Here is a 10,477-nt window from a genome sequence, read left to right as displayed (position 1 = left end):
AGGGGCTACATACGCTCTCAAAGAGCAGAACGCTCTCAGGAGCTTACAGGCTCATAGCCTCTCCGAGTCTCGCTAGTTGAGGACCTATACTCCTAGGATCAACTATGCGAGAACGTTCTCAGGAGCATAATGCCCTCAGGGGCTACATACGCTCTCAGTGAGCAGAACACTCTCAGGAGCTTACAGGCTCATCGCCTCTCCGAGTCTCGCTAGTTGAGGACCTATACTCCTAGGATCAACTTCTGCGAGAACGGCTCGGAGGCAAAGACCCTCGGGGGCTACACGCTCTCGGCCGAGCGTAGCGCTCTCAAGAGCTTACAGGCTCATAGCCTCTCCAAGTCTCGCTAAGTTGAGGACCTATACCCCTAGGATCAACTCCGCGAGAACGCTCTCGGAGAAAAGACGCCCGGGGGGGGCTACGCGCTCTCGGCCGTAAGCGAGCGCTCTCAAGAGCTTACAGGCTCATAGCCTCTCCGAGTCTCGCTAAGTTGAGGACCTATACCCCTAGGATCAACTCCACGAGAACGCTCTCAGCGAGCAACACGCCCCCAGAAACTTGTAGGGTCATGAGCCCCCTAAGTCTAAACTAATCGGACACTTACATCTCAAGATCGCTCTCCGAGCAATACTACACAAACATAGCGGCTTTTACGAGTACATCTCAGAAACAAGCCCCATAAACAGAGTAATAGCTACAAGTAGTCAAGCAAAAGATAACATTAAGCATACATTTACCACGAAGCTACGACCCGGTTTGGATAATCGGTTCTAACCGCGTCTGGCGGGTTTACCGAGAAAAATCCGGATCGGACCGGTCAACAAAGGGAGAGAAATTAACGAACTGCCACTTTCGTGGACACCAGTTCTCTGTATCAACAAAGGCGAACTGCTCAGGCAAGCCTGAAAACACAGCTCTAATGTTTAACCTTCGTAGGGGCGAAGAACAGACACAATAATTACCAGATGAACCCAGTTTCTTACCAAGACAAAGAAGAGAAATCACCATCAAGGAGCCGCGACCACATGTTTGTCGAGGGAGCGATCTTTGGTCGAAGGAACGTGCCTCGCAGCCCAGCCAGAAGAACAGCGTACCATCCGTCCCCGAGCCCGTGCGCCTTTTTTAGCTGACAACACTTCTCGTCCAGCTTGGCATACTCGCTACAGGCCGTGGTATACACACTTTGAGCTTTGCGAGCAACCCCCTGACATCGCTTGGCGTACTCAGTGACTTCCGCTACCTCCATTTGCAGCTCAGCCATTGCAGCCACCAGTTTAGCGTTCTCATCGAAGAAGAAAAGACGGTACTTCTCGTCATCGCATCCGGCTTCCTCTTGTCGGACCCCATGCAGCTTCGCAAACATCCATTTCGACTTCGGGAGTTGGCGTCGATATCGCCACGTTGAGCGGTGTTCTTGACTTGTTATACCCAGCCAGAAACTACAAGGACAAAATCATAATCAGAATCACTTAAGAAACAAAGCGGCAAAGCTGAGGATAAACACTCACCAAACAACTAGCCATGTCCATGGTCCCCAGCAACGTCTCCATATCTTCATCCTCGACTTCAGCTTTGTCCCCGTCTAACACGGTCCCCTTCAGCAGACTAGTCGCTATGGGCGCCGAGTGGAAGCTGCAATCAGAACGCTTTACAACACGCTTCTTCCCCGTTTTCCCCACATAGTAGAATTCACTCCCCACGTCCCCGACACGAAGGAGCGAACTCTCACCAGCAATGTGATGACCTTGCTCCAGGTCGTCGCTTCCATCAGCAGCACGATGGGTACCATCCGCCCGCTGAAGCGACCTAAATACAATGCCGCCAGTCGAGCGACCTGCTCTTCTGGATCGCTTGCTCTTCTTGACCCCCGATGCCACAGCTTTTCTTTTGCCACGATCCCCATGCATATGAGGACGAAACTCCATCTCCTCCATGAGCAGAGGGGAATTCTCTCTTAAACTCCCTTCTCCCCTAACGTACGTAAAGCACCTAGCCATAAGAGAAGCTGAACACAGAAAACAAAAGGAAGCTGGTTAGAGCGGTTAGTAACCGTCTTCATAATCTAAAAGAAGAAAAGAGAAACGTACCTGAGTAAACGGGAAGGGAAAGCGAAGCAAAAACAAGAGGGAAGAGAAGCAACCGAAGCAGGAAGAACAAGAAGAGCAAATGCCATTGCTCTCCCAAGACCAGTCATATTTATGCCCACGAAATGTCTCTTCCCAAGGCATACCATTATGGCATCGAGACACCAAACGCCAGCCCACCTGGCAGCCATCATTTCATATCTCCCGACCGCCCACATTCCAACACGTGCCACGCACACACTATAAATCAAGTAGCTCCAGAGTGCAGAACGCCCTGGCGACCTCATAGAGACGTGCGACCTGCACCGTTTAAATTGTGACAGCATGCACATGCTTACAAATGCAAACAACATATCATACACAAGACTAAGTATAGAAAGCAAAAGCAACAAGGTTCACATTCATAAAAGGAGCTACCTAACGACATCAGGGAAGCCCCAGTTCACAGACTAACCGTGCTGCTGAGAACACTCAGGAAATCGAACACAGTTAGTTACTAGTTATCATAATCAATGGCAAAGCAGAAAAACGAGCTGGCCAGGTCAACCCAGGAAACCAACTCTATTGTTTACGGCCAGAGGCCCATTACAACCACAAACAACAACAAGCTTTCTACACAATATCATCAAGATCTTCCCCAAGAGCGACATTCAACATGGAGACGAAGCTCGGATCACCAGAGGATGCCACAACTGCCTCAACAGCAACCACGTTGAGCTCGCCGGACCCCTGAAGCTGCTCACTCACCACACCAGTGAGGGGGGATGGCACGACTGCAGGAACAGTGCCAGCATCTTCGGGTAGTTCGCCTTCGAGTTCTCCCGAAGTTTGGTGTTCCCGCTCCTCCTGTAGGTCGTCCAACTTCTTCTCCAGTTCCTCCACCTCAGCACGGATGGTGAGATAGGCCTCTTTCGCTTGCAGGGTGGAAGTCTTACATCGTTCAGCATAGGTGTTCGCCGCGACTAGCTGGCCCCTCAACGCCTCCACCTCATGTTTCAGCCCGATCGACTCATTCACTGCAGAGGTCTTCTCGAGTCAGGTGTGTGGAACGGGGCCTCGGCGCATCGATTCGGCTTTCACCGGTTGCCGCATTTCGTCCCTCAGCGACTCAACCTCCACCTTCTCCAGGTCAGCGATCTGCGCGGCCGTCTTCAGCTTCTGGTACGCAGCGATCAGCTGTGACAACTCGCACAACATATCACGTAAGTATCAAACAACAGCATGTAACGCGATAAACACAGTCAAGTTGAGCGCAAATGTTACTTACCAGACACATCGCCTTATCCATCCCCCTCAGATTCGACTCCAGCTCCTTGGCATCCAAGTCCTTCCTATCACTGTCCAGGGTCATACCCTCTAACAAACAAGTAGCTATGGGTGCAGACTTGTAGCTGCAGTCCGACCTCCTTACATAGCGCTTTTTCCCAGTCACCTCATCTACGTACATCAGGTTGCGTTCCAGCTCGTCTTTTCCAGTACTGGAGTGCCCCTTACCAGTCTCCCTCACACCAACCTTTCCCTTCATCTTTCCAAAGGGATCTCCAACAACCCTGGGTTGAGCGACCTCCGGGGCAACCTCCGGGGTGTCCTCACCAAGGACGCTGAAATCGGGCATCGGTCTCGCCCTCGAGTTGCAAGCCGCCCTTCCCCCAGTTCGCACCTCACCACCCCCCGGTGCGACCTCAGCCACCCTCGCAACCTTTGCAGTTCGAGACTCCGGGACTTCGAAGAGAACGTCCTCCACATCGAATGGAGCGACCTCTCGGCCCTTCCCCGCTCCAGACCCAGAGGCCCCAGCACCTCCAGCGGATCGCTTCACCCTAGTACGACCGCGGTTCCTATCTTCCTCGTAACGGATCACTCCTACGCTTCCTCCATCCGCAGTCTCTTCGGACGTCCTCCGCTTCACCTTATCCCGCACTCTGGTCTTTTGCACTTGCCTTCTCTCCCTAATTGCAGGCCCTCCACGTTCTTCAAAGAAATGAGCAACTTCCGGTAGCTTGGCTCATTTCTCAGCTCGCGTCAGCCTAGCGAACTTCTCGATTACATGTCGGCTCGACCCCTTTTCCAAGTGGATATCTGCACAGACAACAAAACAACAGTTTCAGTATAAGATCAACCAAAGCAAGTTTGATATTATCAATCAGCGTACGGGTACCCACCAGTAAAGTCGCATATCTTATTGTCCACACTGAACCCGCTAGCACAGTAGTTTCCAACAAGCAGCAGTGGTCGTTTATCCCACACCTCGTTGCTCTTACCATCCAGAACGCTCGACAGCGTAGCTCGAGTTTGCAAGCTAAAGTTCAGCGACTTAGATCGCTTTACGAGGTAGTGCTCGATAACATCAGCGACCTCAATTTGGTACTCACCGCTTACGTTCAATAGGTCAAAAACCTTGAACAATTGCCACGTGTTATCCACAAACTGAACAGGCGCCTTGCCACAGCGGTTCAGGAACTCACAAACCAGCTTGGAGAATGGTATCGTCATGAACTCCCTCAGCTGCCCCTCACAGATGATCACCCCATGATTTGGTGGGGTGTACCTATCGCTATAGACCAGAGCGTTCTAGTCAGGCTCATGGATCTCCAGACCGCTTACAGTTATCCCATATTTCTCTCTCAGATATGGGAACGCCCTCAAAGCATGTCTATCCACAGCCCTAGGTGGCAGGTCGCTCGACGACGACCTCTCGCAGCGACCTAAAGTGCTAGCTTCAGCAGCTACAGACGCAGACCGAGCCGCATCTTCCTCACTACTAGCCCCCTCAACCGCATCATCTTCATCATCACCCTCAACCACCCCACACACAGACTCATCTTTCTCTTCCTCTTTGTCATCCCAGCCAAGAGAAACTTCACGAACCTCATTAGATCGCGTGTCATCGGAGTCAGACATTTTTCTTCTAACCCTAACAAGTCTAGCCACTAGTAACTAACAGGGTATCCTAACAACTTTAGAACATAGGCAAAGCACGAAACAAGAAGCAAAAAGTTCAACAATGGCAGAGAACTAACCTGAAGGATGATGCGGTAATGAAGTAGTTTCTACCAGACGAAGCAGCCAAATGAAGTTTCAAAAGAGCAAGCGAAATTTTTGAGCAACCGCCCCTCCAGTTTCCAAGGCATCATGATTACACCCCAGCCCTAGCTACCCACGACTTCCAACCAACTGTCCTATCTTTTCACATCCCGAAAAAGCGGGCGGCATTTTTTTCTGCAGAATCGCCGGATCCTCGCCACTTGGTCGAACCGCGTCAAACGTCTGCACCACCAGCTCACATGGTTAACACGAGCCGCTCCTCACAGATCGCTGGAAATTTCCACCTCTAGCATGCTCCACGCGCGCTACCGATCTCTCTCAGCAGGTCGTTTTCACAACCTACTGAGAAGGGGCTGTGTAGGGGAGTGATATTCGCTATCCAACACGCGCCTAACATGGTGGAAATGACGCATCGACCTATGGATCCAGGTCGCATCCATGAGCTAATAGAACACTACGGACAGGTCGCAGTATCACGCGAACTACGCTAGGAAGTGACTCAGATACCCCTTCCAGAAGCAATCATGACTAAAGGTGTACTTGCACAAATCTTGGCGTCCATCGGTCACCGCCGCCAAGTAAGCTACTTGTATAGATCGCCACTCCACATCATTCACAGGACCTATGAGGGCCGGTTCTCACATGCTATCCTGATGTCCACCCCTCGTTTGGGACACCCTTTACACATGGTGGGCAAGGATACACTCTCAATGTCTATAAGTACCTCTCCTATGAACTACGCCAGACCTGATTCTGCTCTCCCCCACAAAAACCAAGAGCAAGATCGTGGCGGTCGGGCTCCCCAAAACTAACTTCGGTCCATCCAATAACCCATTCCAGTCCCCAATCGACTGTTTGTAAGGGAAAGCTAAATCACACCTTTACAGGTTGAATCATTTGAGCAATTGAATTGAAGAAAGAGCAGCAGGGTTTTGATCAATTGAGAAAGTGGTTTTGGTTCAGACCAATAGGTTTCACTTTGAAATTACTTGATGTACCCGTCCAAACTTTGTTGTTTGCTTCCATTTGGATTATATGGGAATTAGGATTCAAAAGGTTTATTCATTTATTGGTAAAGTTTTATTATTGTAATTCTTTTTGGACAAAAATATATATGTTTGATATAAAAAATATATATTTTTATACAAATTAAATGCCGCTCCGCGGACGCTCTAGATAACGGAGCTTCTCAACTTGGGCGCTTTTGTGCTCCTGTTTCCGCTCTCGCTCTCGCTCCCGCTCGACGATTTGGTGACACTAGCATGCAACAAATACTTGATGAGCTTGCAGCAAATACTTGAGTGTGACAGATGAGAGGGAGGAGAACTAATAATTTGTAGGCTTGGTAAAGAAGACGAGATGTTTCTGTGTGTTCTTGTTTCTTTCTGGGTGCTCATTTGTTGATTAGTTGAACTGGCCGGTTCATTGGTAGAACCCGAAAAAACCAATTTGAGAACTTAGTTGCTCAAATTCTTTCCAAACCGTTAGATCTAGAGAGATCCAAAGGCTTAAATCTTGAGTGACTTTATGTGTTTTATATGTCTCTTGAACCCTCCCTTAGGCTAAGTCCAATGGTTTGGTGTAGCAAAACACCAAACCACAATAGTACAGTGGATACCGTTAGTAGGATAGCGAAATCAAACCCAATGGTTTATTTTTTCACCACAAGACATCGGGCGCAAAAGCCCAAAATATTTAATATAATATCGACTTTTGTTACCCCGCCATCGTGAGCAGGCCAAGCCAAGAAAAAAACCAAATTTTTTTGTACGCCACTCCCACAGGCGTGTAGCTAATTATCTCCCCATTTTACCCTTTCAAAAAACACACCCGGAACACACAAAAAAAAAATCGCTCTCACTCTCACTCTCACTGTTCAACACCACCGCGCAAGAAAAATAGAAGTCCAGAAATTGGCGCCAAATTTTGGATTTTTCATCGCCACTTCCCACAAAAATGGTTGGAAAGAAAGAGGGAGGCAAAAAAACTGCAGCACGTAATTCTACAAGCTTGTTTATAGTACTCTTGTACTTTACATTGTTGTAAATGTGAATCAAGAAATCCCTTTGTTTTGATTTATAGTTGTTTTTGTGATTGCACACCAATTGTTTGGTCAATTTCCTTCAAAGCATGTTTTTATGGTTAGAATAGACACTAGCATGTTTCCTTCAAAACATGTTACCACTCTGAAAGTAAAACATGTAGAAGAAAATAGACAGTAGCAAAATCAAATGTAAATTTTGCTTATTTAAAATTTAAACTAATTTTCAGATCACAAGAATAGTGCAAAAATCTCATGCTATTTAAGGGAGTGCATATACATTCTCTTGCAACATTGTACATATAAATGCGTGAAACTTGGGCCAACTTAAAATGAGTGAGTGAGTGAGTGAGTTGACTAGTCGGCGATGCATCTTGTTTGGACCGTTAGTAAATGTTTGGTATTTAGGAGAGCGTTGTCGTCGCCAAGTCATTGGCGTTCCTTCAGTTCCTTGTGATCCCCCTTCGCATATGAATCTTAACGGATGCCAGACTTATATATTGCTCCAATGGTACAACAGTGGCGGCATTTCTGCTGATGCCTTGATTAGACAGGTTAGTGAGCAGCAATGCACTGACTATTGGGCTCGTGTCTCAGTGGGGATGCTTCTACCCCCAACTTATAGAGGTGTGAATGTGGACTTTGTTGGTGCATCTAGTCTTAAGGAAGATGTAGGTATCTCACAGCCGATGGGGGCAACCCTTAATCACTCATCATATCCCCCATTGTCACAAGTTGAGGCAGTTGTTACTCATGAAGCCAATTGGGTTATCCCTATTACTTGTCGTAATGGTGAAATCTTTAATTTACGTGTTCCACCAATTGACAAAGATTTGGTGCCACATCTCCCTATTGATGCCAACTTGACACCAGTAAGTAAATTAAATAGTTTATTTTATTTTATTTTTTGTATCAACATTTAATTTATTTAATTATGGTATCAATTTTTGAAGACGATGTTAGAGGACTACATGCATGCCACGGCTTCTATGGCTAGTCTTATTTGCAAAATGAATAGTGGGTTGCTCCCTAATAAGGATGATATATTGGAATGCGCTCATCAAGAATTGAATAGTCAGGACATTTCATATTCGAATCTGTTGAAGTAGTTCGCGACTCGGATGACTCCCACAAGTTCAGACTCGGCCATCTATCTCAAGGGAGAATGTATATGTCCCTCATTTTGTGGGTGAATCAACTGATCCATCCATGCGTTACTCGAGCTCACAGGGAGAAGGAAATAGCAGTTATGGTTTCTATTAGTATTTCATTGTGAGTAACTTAATTTATATATGTTTTTGTATTGGTTGAACATGTTTAAGATCATATTGATTATGTTGTGTGATTGTTGCATTATGAAATTGAGTGGTGCACTGATGTGATCAAGTCTAAGTTTACATTTTGTAGTCCAAGTTTGCATCCAAGCCATTTTGGTTTGTTGTCATGCACAGTGAAAACAAATGATATGATGTTGGTTATCTATCTTTTTTCACTGATTAGAAGTGTGGTTGCTCTCCACAACCTAATCAACAACAAGGTAATGCATGTTTCTTTACTAACTTTAATCATGTGTTCTTTATTATTCACTTTCTATGTAGCTGATAATTGTGATGGTTGGTTCATCATAGATGCTTAACAAAGAACACGAGAAGGTTGAAGATGCGAAACCAAGCGCTGTACCAGCTGCCTCAGGGAGTTAAAAAGGGTTCCCAGCTGTTGGAAAGTTTTGTGCTATGACTTGAAATCTCAAGTTTCTGATGACAGCGTGAAATGCATGCTTGTCCATGAGTTCTCGCTTTTGAGAATTTTGTATTCTAAGAATGGGATGTAGCAGGTCTCTCTAACTGAAATCAAAATGTTTCCATATATATTCTGACATTTAAGAGTGTTAGTTTAGTCCACAGTTAATGCAGTTCAGTTGCTCAACTGATTTGTTGAAATTGCTTCCATTTGGTTGCCTTCGAAAAGTTATTTTATTTGATAATGTATTTGTGCACTCGTGATTCTATGGAAGCACAAGTTTTAGATCTGTTTGCAATGTGCATTGTTTACATAATGAGATGTTTGAAGCCTTTAACACGTGTTTTTGCCCAATGTATGGTATATTCAAATCATAGAGGAGATTTCTTCTGCTTGTAACCTGGAAAAAGAAAGGTGGGTTAAAAAGAAGAGATTAATTGCCTTTCCTCTAGAACTTACATATATGATGGGGTAATGTATAACACCCATATGGTTCATACTAACTACCGAAAATGTTTCAAGAACTGTCATTGTATTCTCCGATAAAGACTAATAAAAGTGCACTCAGATAAAGGAAATGTGCACTCTGGCTGTATCAATTAAAAAAAAGGTTTAATTATTACCCATTTGACTTCGTCTAGCAATATTGTGTTGTGGTAAAATCAGTAATCAAGCATTAGCTATTATATTCATGTGTTGCAGCTAAAATACATGTGGTCTTCCGGCCCTTGTCACAAATCAAAACACCTTGATCTTTTCCAACCCCCAAGGATGTCCCAAAAGCTTTTAAGTTACTTTAATATGGTACGAACAATTTCCTTCTCCTCTAGCAATTCTATTATTAAAACAGGAGCGAAAGCTTCCAGACCACTTCTAGACAAAGTTGGAAAAATCCCGGCTACATATCTAGAGACGCACTAAGTTGGTATAAGCAAGTTATTTCTGGGTATCCCAGCATTCTCTGACTTCTTTCCAAGCACTCGTAGTTCGAAGTTTGGAACAGTCCCACTACACTAGGCAAAATATCCTTAATTTCTTAAGCTGCTTGTATTTCTTAAGTGCAAGCTAGTGTTGTTCATGTTTACTTATTCTTTGTTATCGAAAAAAATATATATATATTCTTTTTCAAAAACTAGCACAAAGGAAAACAACATATTACTTGAATGGAGCAGGCACTTAAAATGCACAACATAAAAATACTACCATTCCCATAAACGCACGAGTAAATATACACGAGTAAACGTATACTGGAAACATATAAGAAATGCACGACATAAAAACATCTTAATTCTGATCACGCCATCAGACGCTGCTCTAATTCCACATGCTCGTGCCTATTATGCACATATGCCACGTGTTGCAAGACTCGGCGAAATTCAGCAGAATTGGGATTTCGGTCGGGAACAATTTCTACTATATTAGGATTTTCAAAGTAATCATGGTTAATAATAGGTTCAGAGTCTCCATAAACGTAAGTGTTCAAATAGTTATGTCGTTCTTCCTCAACAATCATGTTATGCAAAATAATGCACGCCGACATAACATCATGGAACACATCTTTGTCCCACA

General features: G+C 45.3%; 1 long non-coding RNA gene across 1 annotated transcript; it reads left to right on the top strand.

Moving 5' to 3' along the window:
- The first annotated feature begins 8,615 nt into the window (after window positions 1-8,615).
- Window positions 8,616-9,094, top strand: LOC147503507 (uncharacterized). The gene is made up of 2 exons (XR_015220200.1): window positions 8,616-8,705; window positions 8,797-9,094. It is a non-coding gene; the product is annotated as an uncharacterized LOC147503507 (long non-coding RNA).
- Window positions 9,095-10,477: the final 1,383 nt, after the last annotated feature.

Source organism: Coptis chinensis, chromosome 4 (assembly GCF_015680905.1).
Source record: "Coptis chinensis isolate HL-2020 chromosome 4, ASM1568090v1, whole genome shotgun sequence".
NCBI classification, from domain to species: domain Eukaryota; kingdom Viridiplantae; phylum Streptophyta; class Magnoliopsida; order Ranunculales; family Ranunculaceae; genus Coptis; species Coptis chinensis.
This window is presented reverse-complemented; position numbering and strand designations above follow the sequence as displayed.